The sequence below is a fragment of the Mus caroli genome, chromosome 2 (genome assembly GCF_900094665.2).
Source record: "Mus caroli chromosome 2, CAROLI_EIJ_v1.1, whole genome shotgun sequence".
Taxonomy (NCBI): domain Eukaryota; kingdom Metazoa; phylum Chordata; class Mammalia; order Rodentia; family Muridae; genus Mus; species Mus caroli.
This window is the reverse complement of record NC_034571.1, coordinates 93,943,955-93,957,516: the sequence shown is the minus strand read 5'-3', so window position 1 is coordinate 93,957,516 and position 13,562 is coordinate 93,943,955. Positions and strand designations below refer to the sequence as shown.

The window sequence follows — 13,562 nt, the reverse complement described above, 5'->3', positions numbered from 1 at the left end:
AAGAAAATTTTTAGTTTAGTTTTTTTTTTTTTTTGGGTGGTTGTGTTGTTTTGATTTGTTTTGTTTTGTTTTGCTTTGCTTTGCTTTGCTTTTCTGTTTTTCCCTCTCAGCCATTCATCATTTAGTAATGAGTTGTTTTAATCTCCATGATTAGGCAAGGGAAGCCAAAACAGGCCAGAACATTGTGGAACCCAGGCTGGATCTAGAGGTTTGGAGAGTGTGAATGAAAAGGGACAGTCAGGAAGACTAATTAGACTAGACTATGTAGAAGGATCTGGGACACTTGGCAGCATAAAGAGGTTGGATATAGAACTGGGGGTACCTGTAAATATTGTCATGCCATCATTTACTATTTTCTTAACATTGACCAGTTAAAAACTTCCATGTTAAGTGCCATCTACTGAAAGGAAAATTATGTCTGATGAGCATTTAGATATGCTCTGGTCTATGGGAATATGGATGACTTTAGGAATTATTTTAATCTATGTCACTTTTGTAGAATATTATTGGGTTCTCTTCTTAGGATCTATAATAAATCTGCTTTTATTAAACTAAAATATTTACTGAGAACATTTTGCCTAATTAGAAAGAGATGTTAGTGAATGTTGATACATATTATATCATGTATGAATTATAAATATACAGACAAATTAAAACACAATTTATAAAACCAAACACATGAAACAACAAAAAATTATTTCCTTTGGGAAGAACTTTAAAAACAGCAAAGATAAAATATGGAATTTTCACAGACAAATGTTTTGCATTTGGGACAAAATTTGCTCTTAGAGGAAATATGAATACATGGCCCTCTGTTGTATGTCTGCAGTGTGCTCAAATGGTATGTGCTGATTTTAAATATGATGTAATTATTTACAGGTGAGATGAGTTTGAAAAGAAAATGTCTCTAACACAAATAATTACTGGCACTCATTGATCTGAAAACCCACTGGGGTTACCTATGAAGAATGTATTCCTAAAGCATTTTCAGAATGTACAGTGTAGTTCCCTTTTCATGAATATCTCTTTAAAACTGCCAGGATATGTAATAATCTCCTGACAGACAAACAGACAGACAGGCAGATAGATACATTCAATAGATACATACATAAATACATAGGTATATAGACAGAGATTGACTAACCTCTCAACTTATTTTCTTATGACTTTATTTTATAGAAGTACTACTGTAGGAAGCCCAAGTCTATTTTCAAAATTAATAGCATTTTAAAGATAATCATGGAAATTTTTGAAGTGATAACATTTATTTTTTGCATTTTGTACCTATATAGAAGAGGGAAAAAATTCTTAGTGCATGTATGTATGTATGTACGTATGTATATGTGATTGTGTGTGTGTGCTTTGCTGGAAACACAAACAGTATTGTTGTACAGTTTGTGTGTGTTTGTAGGCGAATGTGTACATATGTGTTTTGACGAAGCACAGATTGTACTATTATATTTTGTGAGTATGTATGTGTATGAATGTGAATGTGTGTGTTTTGCTGAAAGGACAATAATGTTGTATTATGTGTGTGTGTGTGTGTATGTATGTATGTTTTGGTAGATGCACAATAGTACTGTTGAATTGTGTGTATTTGTTAGTATGTGGGTGTGTATGTGTCAGTGTATATGAGTATGTGTGTATGTTTTGTTAGAATCACAGAGAGTATTGTTGTATTGAATGTGTGTGTGTGAGTATGTTACAGTGTGGGTGTTTTGCTGAAACTCAGGCAATACTGTAGTATTGTGTGTGCTTGTATGTGCATTTACCTTCATTAAACCTTTTTCCCATATGCCAGTGCCACAGATAGGATCTGTGAAGTATTCAAAAGCAGTTTGTGTGAATCATCCTTCAAATGTCATTCACACAAATCTTGTTACCAGAGTTTCAGCTAGCTGTCACCTTTTTATTTCTATGTAACTCTGAATTAACTGGAATACACATTCTGAGACTATTCATAGACATCATTTTTTTCTGTAGATATGTCATTTTCTTTCCCAAAGCAATTATTTTCTTCAAATTTTATGTGAATGTAATGCATATCTTAATTAAAATTGTATGATTCCTTCACTTTCTTTGAAAATTTTATATAAACTTTTGCATTTATGAACTTAACAAACAAGTTTTTATGTTTTGACTGCACAAATGACTCACATCAGTGGTATATCCTGGTACAAAATATGAAACTATTGATGAGCAAATACATCGGAGCCATTAGTGAAGATTCTGCTTCCTTTTCATTGATGAACAAATGTCTACAACTTATCTTGGATGCTATTAAATATAATTATATAATTAATATGAAATATTAGCAAATTATTTAGGGGGAAGCAGTTAGCTCCCAATTCACTCACTGAGACAGTAGCACAATGTACTTGGGTGGCCTTATGTGTGGTCCTTGGTGCAAAACTATTCCCCTCAGATTCAAATTGCTTCATCAAATTCTGGCACTGTCTTCTTGAACAAAGTGTCAGATCCCATTTGAATCTCAGTCCCATTTGATTGTCCCTGTTCAGATATCAGTGGCAAATAGTTTCTCAGCTGTATTTCTGGCTGTTGGCCTATGGATAAAGGTTTGTAATTCTTTTCCTAGGGTTATATTAACACAGTTTATGGCTCACAGAAACTCTTACAGGTAATATTATATTATAAAGGGTGTTAGATTGTGTACAGAAGAATAGCCAGGAAGAGGTATAAGAATTCTTTTGGTTTAGAAATTATATATATGTGGTCTTCTGTGTTATGGTCTATACAAGCATAAATATGTGTACCAAGCATTTCAGAAACAGGAATACTTTTTTTTTGAGATAAAGTTACATATATAGCTGTGAGATTCCCAGAGTAAGGCCCTAGAAAACAGACAGGTCTTCCAGAAGAGAAGTATGAATTCTTAACATCTGAGCCTTCTTCCCAGTCATGGTGAGCAGTGTTTCCATGCTGTCTTCTACAAATACTTCCTTGAAAATTGTGTCAATACATTGTTAGATAGATTATATTGATGATGCCTGTGATTGTTACTTGTGAACTGTGAATCTTATAACATTCACAATTGTGTCTAATTGGGTCTCAGTCTTTCTGAGGACCAGTCCCATCCTGAAGTGAACTACTTGTCCTCATGTACCAGTTGTTTATTAGCAAATGCCACTGGAAATTCCAATGGACTTTGGTTATGTGTAATAGTAAACACTTAATCATTCATAAGAAGCAAAGACAGAGTATGTAGTTTTTATTATATCATATTATTTCTAGAGATATGTATATATTTTTAAAGATTGCAAAATCCAAAGACATATGCTCTATTGGATAGAATATCATTAGACAATAATAAATCATGTGCATGATAGAACTAAACTTGATCTTTCAAGAAAATATTTTTCTAATACTTAATTTTTAAAATTTTTACATGAAATACCTCACATTTTAATATAGAACCTTCTTCCATTATAATTCTATTTTTGCAAACCATGAAAATCATTTACACATATTGTTTCCTAGCAAAAACTTGTTTGCCTTCTTAAAATGTCCAGGGTTATACACTTTGCAGAAACTATGTGAAAAATCTTGAACATTTTATAGACAAGATGTACCAGGCTGCATTTCTGTAGTGCTGGTGATTGTAAGACCCATTGGAATTTTCAGAGCTTTACTGTTGTTAAAATGAAATACAGATCTGCATGAGAAGTTGAAAGACCCAGAGGAGAGTAATATTCAGGACAACACCAGGAGTTATCCAGTAAGCTCCCAAAATAAACCAGCTGGGAGCAGTGAACCTTGCCAGATTTTCAACTATCATACAAAATAAGTTGCCTTCTTCACTATTCTGTAAGAGAAAATGTTATTTATTAAAACAAAAAACAGGCATAGTTTCCACAAACAAGTATATTTTTACACTACATTTTTATAATTTGTAGAGAATTTCATACATGTATATGATGTATTTTGATAATATGCACCTTTCTCTCTATTCTAAATCCTGCCAGATCCAACACACCTCCTTACCAACTTCATGCTGTCTTTGATTTTTATCCCACTGAATCTAATTAGTGCTGCTAGTACAAGACCTGAACAAGGTCAAGCCAGTGAAAATTCTAGCATTGATGAGGTAGCAGTTCATAAATCTAACAAGCTATTGGTAGTGCAAGGCTGCTGGGAGAGGTAGCTTTCTCTTGAAGTATAGCCTCTGTAGGTCATCCATACTCTAACAGATAGATAGATACAGATGCATGCACATATGGACAGCGCTAATTGAAATAAGTGAGTTACAATTAAGGAAAGTTTTAATTTAGGAGAAATCAAATAATAAATCAAGTGATTGTTTATGGTTGCTATGTGAAAGACAAACACTCAAGTGGATTATTGTTTCACATTCTGGTGTACACATTGATATTGTATTACATTTGTTTAATCTCTATCTCTCTCTGTCTTTCTCCCCCTCTCCCTCCCGCTCCCTCTCACTCTCTCCCTCTTCTCCTCCCTCTCCCTCTCTCCCTCTCCCCCCTCTCTGTATTTGTGTGTTTGTGTAGGACAGAGGACAACTTTTCAGCTCTCACCTTCTACCATGTGGTGCCTGGAGATTGAACTCATGTTGTCAGATTTAAGAACAAGTACCTTTGCCTGTTGAGCCATCTTCCCACTCCACACTGAGACTTTTGATAGTATAAAACAATAGAACTTAAGATGGCATTCTTGAGTAAGGAGATTTACATCTGAGTATATAGCAATAGGAACATGAGTGTGTCTGTGGGAGAGGGGAAAGAGAGATTGGAAGAGAAGAAGTGGAGTGAGGAGTAACTGGTTTGGATGTATTGAAAACAATAAATAATAAATAAATAAATAGGTAAACAGATGGGAATACATTAATAGAGTAGAAAATAAAGTCAAATTAGAGTTGATTCCTCTTTTACTTTTCTAGATATCATATATCCTGATTATAGTTTCTCCTCCATTTGTTCTTCCTAGCTCCTGCTCTCCAATCTTGTTGTGAAATCTTTCTGTCTTTCATCAGAAAAGAAAGAGTTCTATGAGATAATTATAAAATAGAACAAAAACTTAACACATAAAAACACTAAATTGGAAGTGAAAATATATTTTGTTAGTTCAATGAATTTGCTAAATAATGGGGAGACAGACTCCAAATTAGGCACCTCTTGTTACTCAATGAAGGTTCTAATAAAGAAAGTAGGTTAACATAGTTGAGTAGTTTACCAAATGGGTCTCATCGGAACTCCCAACAACCCAAGCTGTTGTCAACACTGTAGGTTGTTCTCTGTAAACTTACAGGAAGGCATCTTTGTTGAAGACAACTGCATAACTCATAGAGAATTTGAACTATGCCTACAAAGAACCTTCACCCCTAAAGTATTGTGTCTTTGGTACAGGAACATATGCTGGAAGCTACCAGAAGAGAAATAGAAACACCAAGCCAGTCACAAATCCTTTGAGCTACAATTGTGTCATATCTGCAAGATATGCCAGGGCCCAAAGCTTCTGGGAATAAGCAACCAATAACTGATTTGATTTAACACCCACTTCACAAAATGGAACCCATATCTGACACTGCTTAGGCAACCAAAAACCTGAGACCTGATAGCCAAGTTAAGCCAAATGCTATGTTCTCTCTCTCTCTCTCTCTCTCTCTCTCTCTCTCTCTCTCTCTCTCTCTCTCTCCCTCCCACCCCCCTCTCTCATTAATTTATTTATTAATATTGGAGACCAATTTTAGTCCCCTTTCTCCTTTCCTCCCAGTCCACCCTCATACATACCCCCTTCTCCATTTCTTCCATATCCTATCCTCAGAGAAAGGTAGCCACCCCCATGGATGTACCTACCCTGGTACATCAAGTTGAAGCAGGACTAAGTGCATCCTCTCTAGCTAAGAGTGAACAAATGAATTGATGGGTGATTCTTATGTCTTCTCTTGGGATATTTTTCTTTGCTTGTTTGTTTTGTTTAATTCCCATTTATTAATTTAGTTTTATCTTATTATATCTTATTTAAAGAAAGAAATTAGATCAGTCAAATTTACTTTATAAAAAATAAACAAAATAAAACCAACCAACCAACAAACACAAATAAAAATAAAGGAGTAATTCAGTTGAATACATGGCTCCATGCAAGAAGCTCTGAATTCAAGCCCTAGCACTGCTAAAATTTTAAAAATAAATTTATAAATGACTTAAAAATGTAAATAATTTAAGAAAAAAATAAAAAAACTAACTTAAATCAAGTCACTAGGAACTCCTGAAATGTTTACAGTTCATGCATGAATTTTACTAAGCTGATAACAGGATGTATTTGCTATTACTGTGATAAACCCACACACCATATTTGGCTCAAATATTTACAATAATAATGCTATTCAGTGACAAAAATCATAGAAAGATCAATTGATCACACTATTTCTGGTAAAAAATATAACAAATTCAAACAAACACACACAAACACATACACACACACACATACAAAGAGAGCAGGTTAGAATGCACAGAAGATGGCAATGGGCAAAATTAAAATCTGGTAATTTAAAATGACAGTAGTTTACTACATTTATTTGTCCTGTAAATGAGATTTATGGTGAGATTTCCAGAAAATTGCCAGAGGACACCTAGAAAAACTATAGGGGCTTGAACAGTTGTTAACTCTACTGGACACAACTGAATTCCAGAATTATGGGTCTCCATGCCAGTCATGTGTATTAGTCAGTGTTCTGTAGAGTCACAGAACTTATAGAATGTCTTTATATATTAAGAAAAATTATTGAAATGATCCAACGGACCCAACAATGGTCAGCTATAAGTATAAGAATCTAGTAGTTGCTCAGTCCAAAGAGGATAGGTTTTTCAGCTGGTCTCATATAAGGTTCAATCCTAAAGAAGTAGGCTCCAATAGATTTGCTGGCCTGTAAGTACAATCAGGCAAAGAAGAATGGACACTTCCTTTTTCCATTGTTCTTCTGTAGGCCTCCAGCTGTAGGTATGGCCCAGATTAAAGGTGTGTACCACCACACCTGGACCTAAGCTGTTCTTTACTTGGACCTTGCTTGATCCCAGGCTGGTCTATAACTCAGAGGTTTGTTTGTCTCTGTCTCTTGGGATTAAAATAGTATACCACTCTGCCTGAGCTTAAGCTTTTCATCATCATTATGTTTCAAGATCTTGATAAAAGGCCCCTGTGTCTTCCAGCCTCAGGATCTGAATCACAGATATTCCCTTCATTTCTGGATCGTAGCTCATTTGAGATATAGTCAAGTTGACAACCAGCAGTATCCATCACTTCATCTCTCATGTTCCTAAGAGGCTCCTTTCCTCTATATTCTGTCACAAAATCACAATTTACACAAAGCATTTAGTATCATTTAAAGCACATGATAAATATAGATTATAATACAACATATGATACACTAGGCTTGTTTCTAAGCACTTTTCATTAACAGTAGTACTCTGGCACTTTACACCTTCAACTATCAGTGGGATCCAATCGAATATCTTCTATAGTTACTCTTATTTAAGAAATTAAGAAACTCAGTCATGAACATGTAACTTTATCTGTTATTCTATGACCTATAGTGTCAACGTCAATTTATAACAGATTAAATACCATGGGGTTCAGTTTTCAGTTAACCTCTACAGTTTTCCCATTTTATTTCTTATTGTGTCCTTTATAAAAGACTCATTTACCATTGAAGATACCTTAGTTAATATATAATATCACCCAATGTATGCAGAGAGTTGGCTTGAATTCTAGCAACACATAGACTTAGAATGGTGAGCCAAGCATCTGGGAAATAGAACAGGATTAGCAGAAGTTCAAAGTTGTCCTTGGCCACATGAAAACCTAAGAGGAGCCTGGGATTGGCAAATGTATAGAAAAAGGTGTAGCACCAAAATCCCCAGAAACAGCATAAGAAGACGCTGTTCTTACGAAGATACGTCTAGAATTTTATGATTTTTCTATTTTGCCCCAGGAGAAAGTAAATAATAGGCAGTCTAGAACACCTTTTGTCATCATGAAATACTTTTGGTCTAAAAAGAGCAGAGTTATGTGCATGCTCAGCATATAAACATTTATGTGGTCCACTCAGTGATAAATTCCTCTTCATATTCAGGAGGATAAAAGAACTATGGATTACATCTAAAGAGAGTTAAGAACTAGAAAAAATACATGACTTTGTATTCTTGCTTATTTTTGTTTATGTTCATTGGTTTTCTTGTTGTTTGTTTGTTTTGCTTGGTTTTGTTTGCTTAGTTTAGAGACAACTCCTCACTGTGGAACTTCTGCTGGCCTGAAACTCATGATGATCTATGAGCCTCTACTCTGCAGTGCTAGGACTAAAGAGAATATGAGACACCACAGTCATAAAATCTCAACAACATCACTGAATAAACATGATCTGAATGAAGTCAGCAATAACAGTCATGCCAACCTTAGTAAGGGAAAGCCAAAGGACCACAACCCTACAAAAAGAACTACAGGTAGCTAAGGAGTTCTGAAAGTGAGAGAAATAGTCTTCCCTAAGGATGAGCACACCCAATTGGTTATCCAATGTCAAATAGTGAACCCTGAAATCAGAGAAATGCAACTAACATTATACAGACAGAACACGTTTTATTTATATATTTTAGAAATTTTATGTAGAGTGCTGCTCTCTCTTCAGTGTCTGCAGAACACTCTTTTCTTCCTTCACAGTGATCCAACAGCCAGAAGTTCACCATGTCTATTTTCAAGATCCAAGCCAAAGCGATATTTGACTTCCAGTGGCAACCCCACTGTTGAGGTGAGTCTCCATACTGCAAAAGGTCTCTTTAAGCTGCTGTGCCCAGCAGTGAGTCCACTGGCATCCATAAAGCCCTAGAACTCCATGACAATTATAAGACCTGCTTCCTGGGGAAGGGTGTCACAAAGGCAATAATACCATTGGCTCTGCTCTGAGTATCAAGAAACTGAATGTTGTAGAGTAAGAGAAGACTGACAAACTAATGATTGAGATGGATGGCAGTGAGAATATATCTAAATTTGGTGCAAATGCCATCTGGGTGTGTCCTTGGCTATCTGTAAAACTGATACATGGAAAATTGATTGCCCCTTTACTGTCACATTGCTGACCTTTCTGGCAACCCTGAAGTCATCCTGCTGGTCCCAGCTTTCAATATGATCAATGGTGGTTCTCATGCTGGCAATAATCTGTTCATGCAAGAGTTCATGATCCTGCCTGTTGGGGCATCTTGTTTCCAGAAATCCATGCACATTGGAGGTTTACCATAACCTGAAGAATATCATCAAGTATAAATATAAAAAGGAAGCCACCAATGTGAGTGATAAGGTAGTATTTGGGCCCTAATGTCCTGGAGAACAAAGCAGCGCTGGACATGCTGAAGACTGCAATTACAAAGGCCAGCTATACTAACCACGTTGTTATCAGCATGGGTGTGGCTCCCTCTGAGTTTTACAAGTCTGGCAAGTGCCACCCAGACTTCAAGTCTCTGGGCAGCTTCAGTAAGTACATCACAATGGAGCAGCTGGCTGACCTATACAAGTCCTTTATTGAGGAGTATCCAGTGAGGACCCCTTTGACCAGAACTTCATAGCTAGTACAGGCATCCATGTGGTGGAGGATGATTTTACAATAATCAAACTTATGCAGACTGCCAAGGATGTAGTCAAGAAGTTCTGCAAATACCTCCTGCTCAAAATGAACCAGATAGACTGTGACTGAGTCTATGCAGGCATGTAAGTCCTAAATAGTCCAATGACTGGGGTGTCATAGTTTTCCATAAGTCTGGGGAGACTGGTGGTGGGGCTCTGCACTGGGCAGATTAGGACAGGTACCCCATGAAGACCTGAGCACCTAAAAGCCAAGTTTACTAGCAGATCCTTCAGGAAACCCCTGGCCAAGTTAGGCATGGACTGGAGATCTCTGGAGACAAGCTGGATAGGTCTTCCCTGCCCCTGAAGTCATTGAGATGACTCAAGGACCAGCCCAGTACTTGCCCTTTCCATGTCACTGCTTCCTTAGAAGTCCAAAGACAGGCCTAAAAACTTGGAACCCTGCCGAAGACCTCAGTTTTGTAATCATGTAATTGATCTGAATCATTGTTTCTACCACCTAACTTCCCAGTTAGTGTCTGGAGCCTTCAGATCTCTGGTGTATTCTCTAGTATAGCCAAAGGCAAGGCACCACCAACCCCCCTCCCCCAGGTGGTTATATACAAAGTAAAAGCTGCAGAAACATACAAAAACTAGTGTATATACACATACATGTAGATGAAATAGCAAGTATTGAAAAAAGAGGCCTTAAATTTGAAAAAGCAAGAAGGAATATAGGGAAGGTTTAGGAGAAGGAAAAGGGACAGAAGAAAGATGTAATTATATTAAAGTCTTCAAAAGTAAAGGTAATAAAAATTATTTATTCTTCTCTCATCTATGACTTCGTGGGGGCAGTTCCCCCCCTCCCTACTTTCCTCCCAATACTTCCCCCAACTTCCTGCAATCTCCTCCACTCTTCAGGTTTTTTTTTTTTTTAGAAAAAGACAAGCCTCTCAGAGTTATCAACCAAATATGGGCTTTCAGTTGCTATTAGACTTGGCACGTACCCCTAGTACTAATGCTAGACAGTCAACCCTCTCTCTCTCTCTCTCCTTCTCTCTCTACATACATGTATGTATGTATGTATGTATGTATGTATGTATGTATGTATGTATGTATATAAAAAGGAGGCAAAAGAGGAAAGAGTCAGAGACAGCTTCAAAGTAATTTATTTGTATAGTCTCCTCTTATACAATACATCCCTACCACAGGTTCCCTTTCCTCTGCTTCTCTCAGTTCCTACAACCTCCTCTACAACCTCCTCTTTCTGTGACCTCCTCCCCCAGCCATGTCTCTCCCAGAAAAGAGAAGGCCTTGCAGAGACATCAGCTGAACACTGCACAACAGCATGCAATGAGGCCAGGCACAAACCTTCATATCAAGGCTATGCAAGGGAACCCAGTAGGAGGAAAGGAGCCTCAAGAGCAGATAAAAGAGTCAGAGATGCCCCAACTTTCACTATCATGAATTCTGGAAAAAACACCAACCCAAAGCTATAACACATATGCAGAGGACCTAGAGAAGACGCATACAGGTGCCATGATTGTGGCTTCATTTTTTTGTGGGTCCCATGAGTCTGCTTAGTTGACTGCTCCAGCTGTGGTCTGCTGGTGTCCAAGACCTCTGCGGTTCCCACAGTTCTTCTCATGCACAGCCATAGTGGTTCTGAATTAATGTCCATGCTAGTTCATTAAGTGTATTTGCTTTTCAGAAAATGAAAATTAATTACTTAGTAAGCCCATAAGGTATAGTAATATTCTGTATGATGCATCAGACAAATTAATGCTGGCAGACTTAGAAGCATAAATTTTGTGTGTGTGTGTGTGTGTGTGCATTTTGTTTAACAACTACTTTAGATAATAAAATGTAAACTATGTAACTCCCTGGTTTATATAAAAGCATACAGAGAAAATGTATACCTTAAATTGTGTTAAAATCTGTCCATGATAACTGACTTAAAACAAAGTTCAGCATTTGCCTATAAAACACTGTTCTGAAGGGACATAGCATTGAAATGACTACTTAGAAGAAAATAATGAGCATATAGAACAAAAAAATCAGATTTACACTTATTTTCTTATAGTTATCATCTTATTCATAGCAAATGAATCTTGAGGTTGTATAGTATGTATTTTGATGCCTTTGGCCACAGAAAATGCCCAAGCCATTTGAAATTTCAGTGTAACCTTTTCTCAATAGACATGAATGGATTCTTTTTTTAGACTTCTGCTCAAATTATGGAGAAGGAAAACTTCAGGGTTTACCTTGAAGGATTCTGTTATTTTCCATTGAGGAAAACACAATGGTCATTTGGCTCCTTTATGAGCTGAGCCATCTCCAGTGTTCCTCTCTGTGAGTTCTATGTACTTGATTACCCTGTAGCAGTTTTCATTATAATAATGTAGTTCTATTTAAATAATTGGGTCAACCTCCCTACTAGATTTTGAATCTGTGAGCATGATTCAAAATTATGTCAACCTTACCAGTTTGTGCTTGCACATGGAACATGAACTAACCAACATGATGCTCAATGCTGACTAACTAGATATGTAATCTTCAAATTATGATATTCATATATAGCCCAAAACTAATGCATTTGGTCTCCAAAATATAAGCCAAAACCTTAGAAGATGGAAAATGCCAAATTAATTGGACTGCATGAGAGTTTACATTCACTTTATTAAATATTAAATTGGTGGGAGATACCTACACAAAATCCTCATATGGGTCGGTTTTTGTAATCCCCCCCCCCCAATTTTGAAAGACAAGACAAACTTTTACTCTTAAATGATTATAGGTACACCAATAACATGTAACAAGTTTAATTTTAGCATCTAGTAAGTTGGGTTATGTTAAACTAAGAACAGCCTGCACAAAAATTTTCTGTCCTAAAAGAGCCATTATTGAGTACTGTAAGGCTAGCTGCTGCTTCATGAGAGTTACAAATAGCTACTTATTACTTTTTCATAGATAATGTCCCTGACTTTTAAGAAATTGAGAGGAAACAATTTACTCTCCCTTTCTTTCTTGAATGAACTGTAATTTTTCATAAGAGACTCATAAAAGAATAGGCAATATTGATACATGTTATTGCACAAACACATAAAAAATAAAAAGGTGACATATACTCCTTAAAGGCATACAATGTAAGAAGATACAACTTCAGGTAGATACTAAGTCTATAAGTCCATGTTCTTAACATAATGATATTTGATTCCTAAAAATAAAAACAACTTGTTCTTTTACAACTTTCCTGAGTTAGTAAAGCTGACTGCATTGATGGCTTTTGGTCTCCAGATACCTTTCCTGCTGTTGGAATTACTGGAAGAAGTGAAGAATTATGGATAAACAAATTTAAGTATTCATATTTGACAAATATTAATTTCACTCTATTACAACCTGCCTTGTAGCTTGTTTTGTTAGAATTTCAACTCTTGTCTTGGCTCTAAAAATTATTTCCACTCAGATCAAAATAGAACAGGGGGATGATTACTCATAAAATTTCCTCTGCTTCTGAGCAGTGTCTCTTACATAATTTGTTATCTACTTGGTGAGTAATTTTAGAACATAATAGTTTGTGATAGAGGTTGGCTCCATAATTTTCATCAGAATAATCTACGTGTGTGTGTGTGTGTGTGTGTGTGTGTGTGTGTGTGTGTGTGTGTGTAGTGTGTAGGAATATATGAATGAATTTGGGCAAAGATGGAGGCCAGAGATTAGTCTCAGTTGTTGTTATTCAAGAGGCACAATTTTCTTGAGAGGAGATGTCTGAGATATCTCACTAGTCTAGATCTAAGATACTTTGCTAATCTGGGTGATCAATAAAGCCTCAGAGCTCTTCATGTCTCTGAATTCCCGTTACACTGATTACAAGCATGTACCACCATACTTGCCTGCCTGTTGTCTTCCTTCCTTCCTTCCTTCCTTCCTTCCTTCCTTCCTTCCTTCCTTCCTTCCTTCCTTCCTTCCTTCCTTCC

At 36.4% G+C, this 13,562-nt stretch overlaps 1 pseudogene; it reads left to right on the top strand.

Annotated features, from left to right (window-relative positions):
- Nucleotides 1–8,712: 8,712 nt before the first annotated feature.
- Nucleotides 8,713–9,740, top strand: LOC110306731 (annotated as a pseudogene).
- Nucleotides 9,741–13,562: the final 3,822 nt, after the last annotated feature.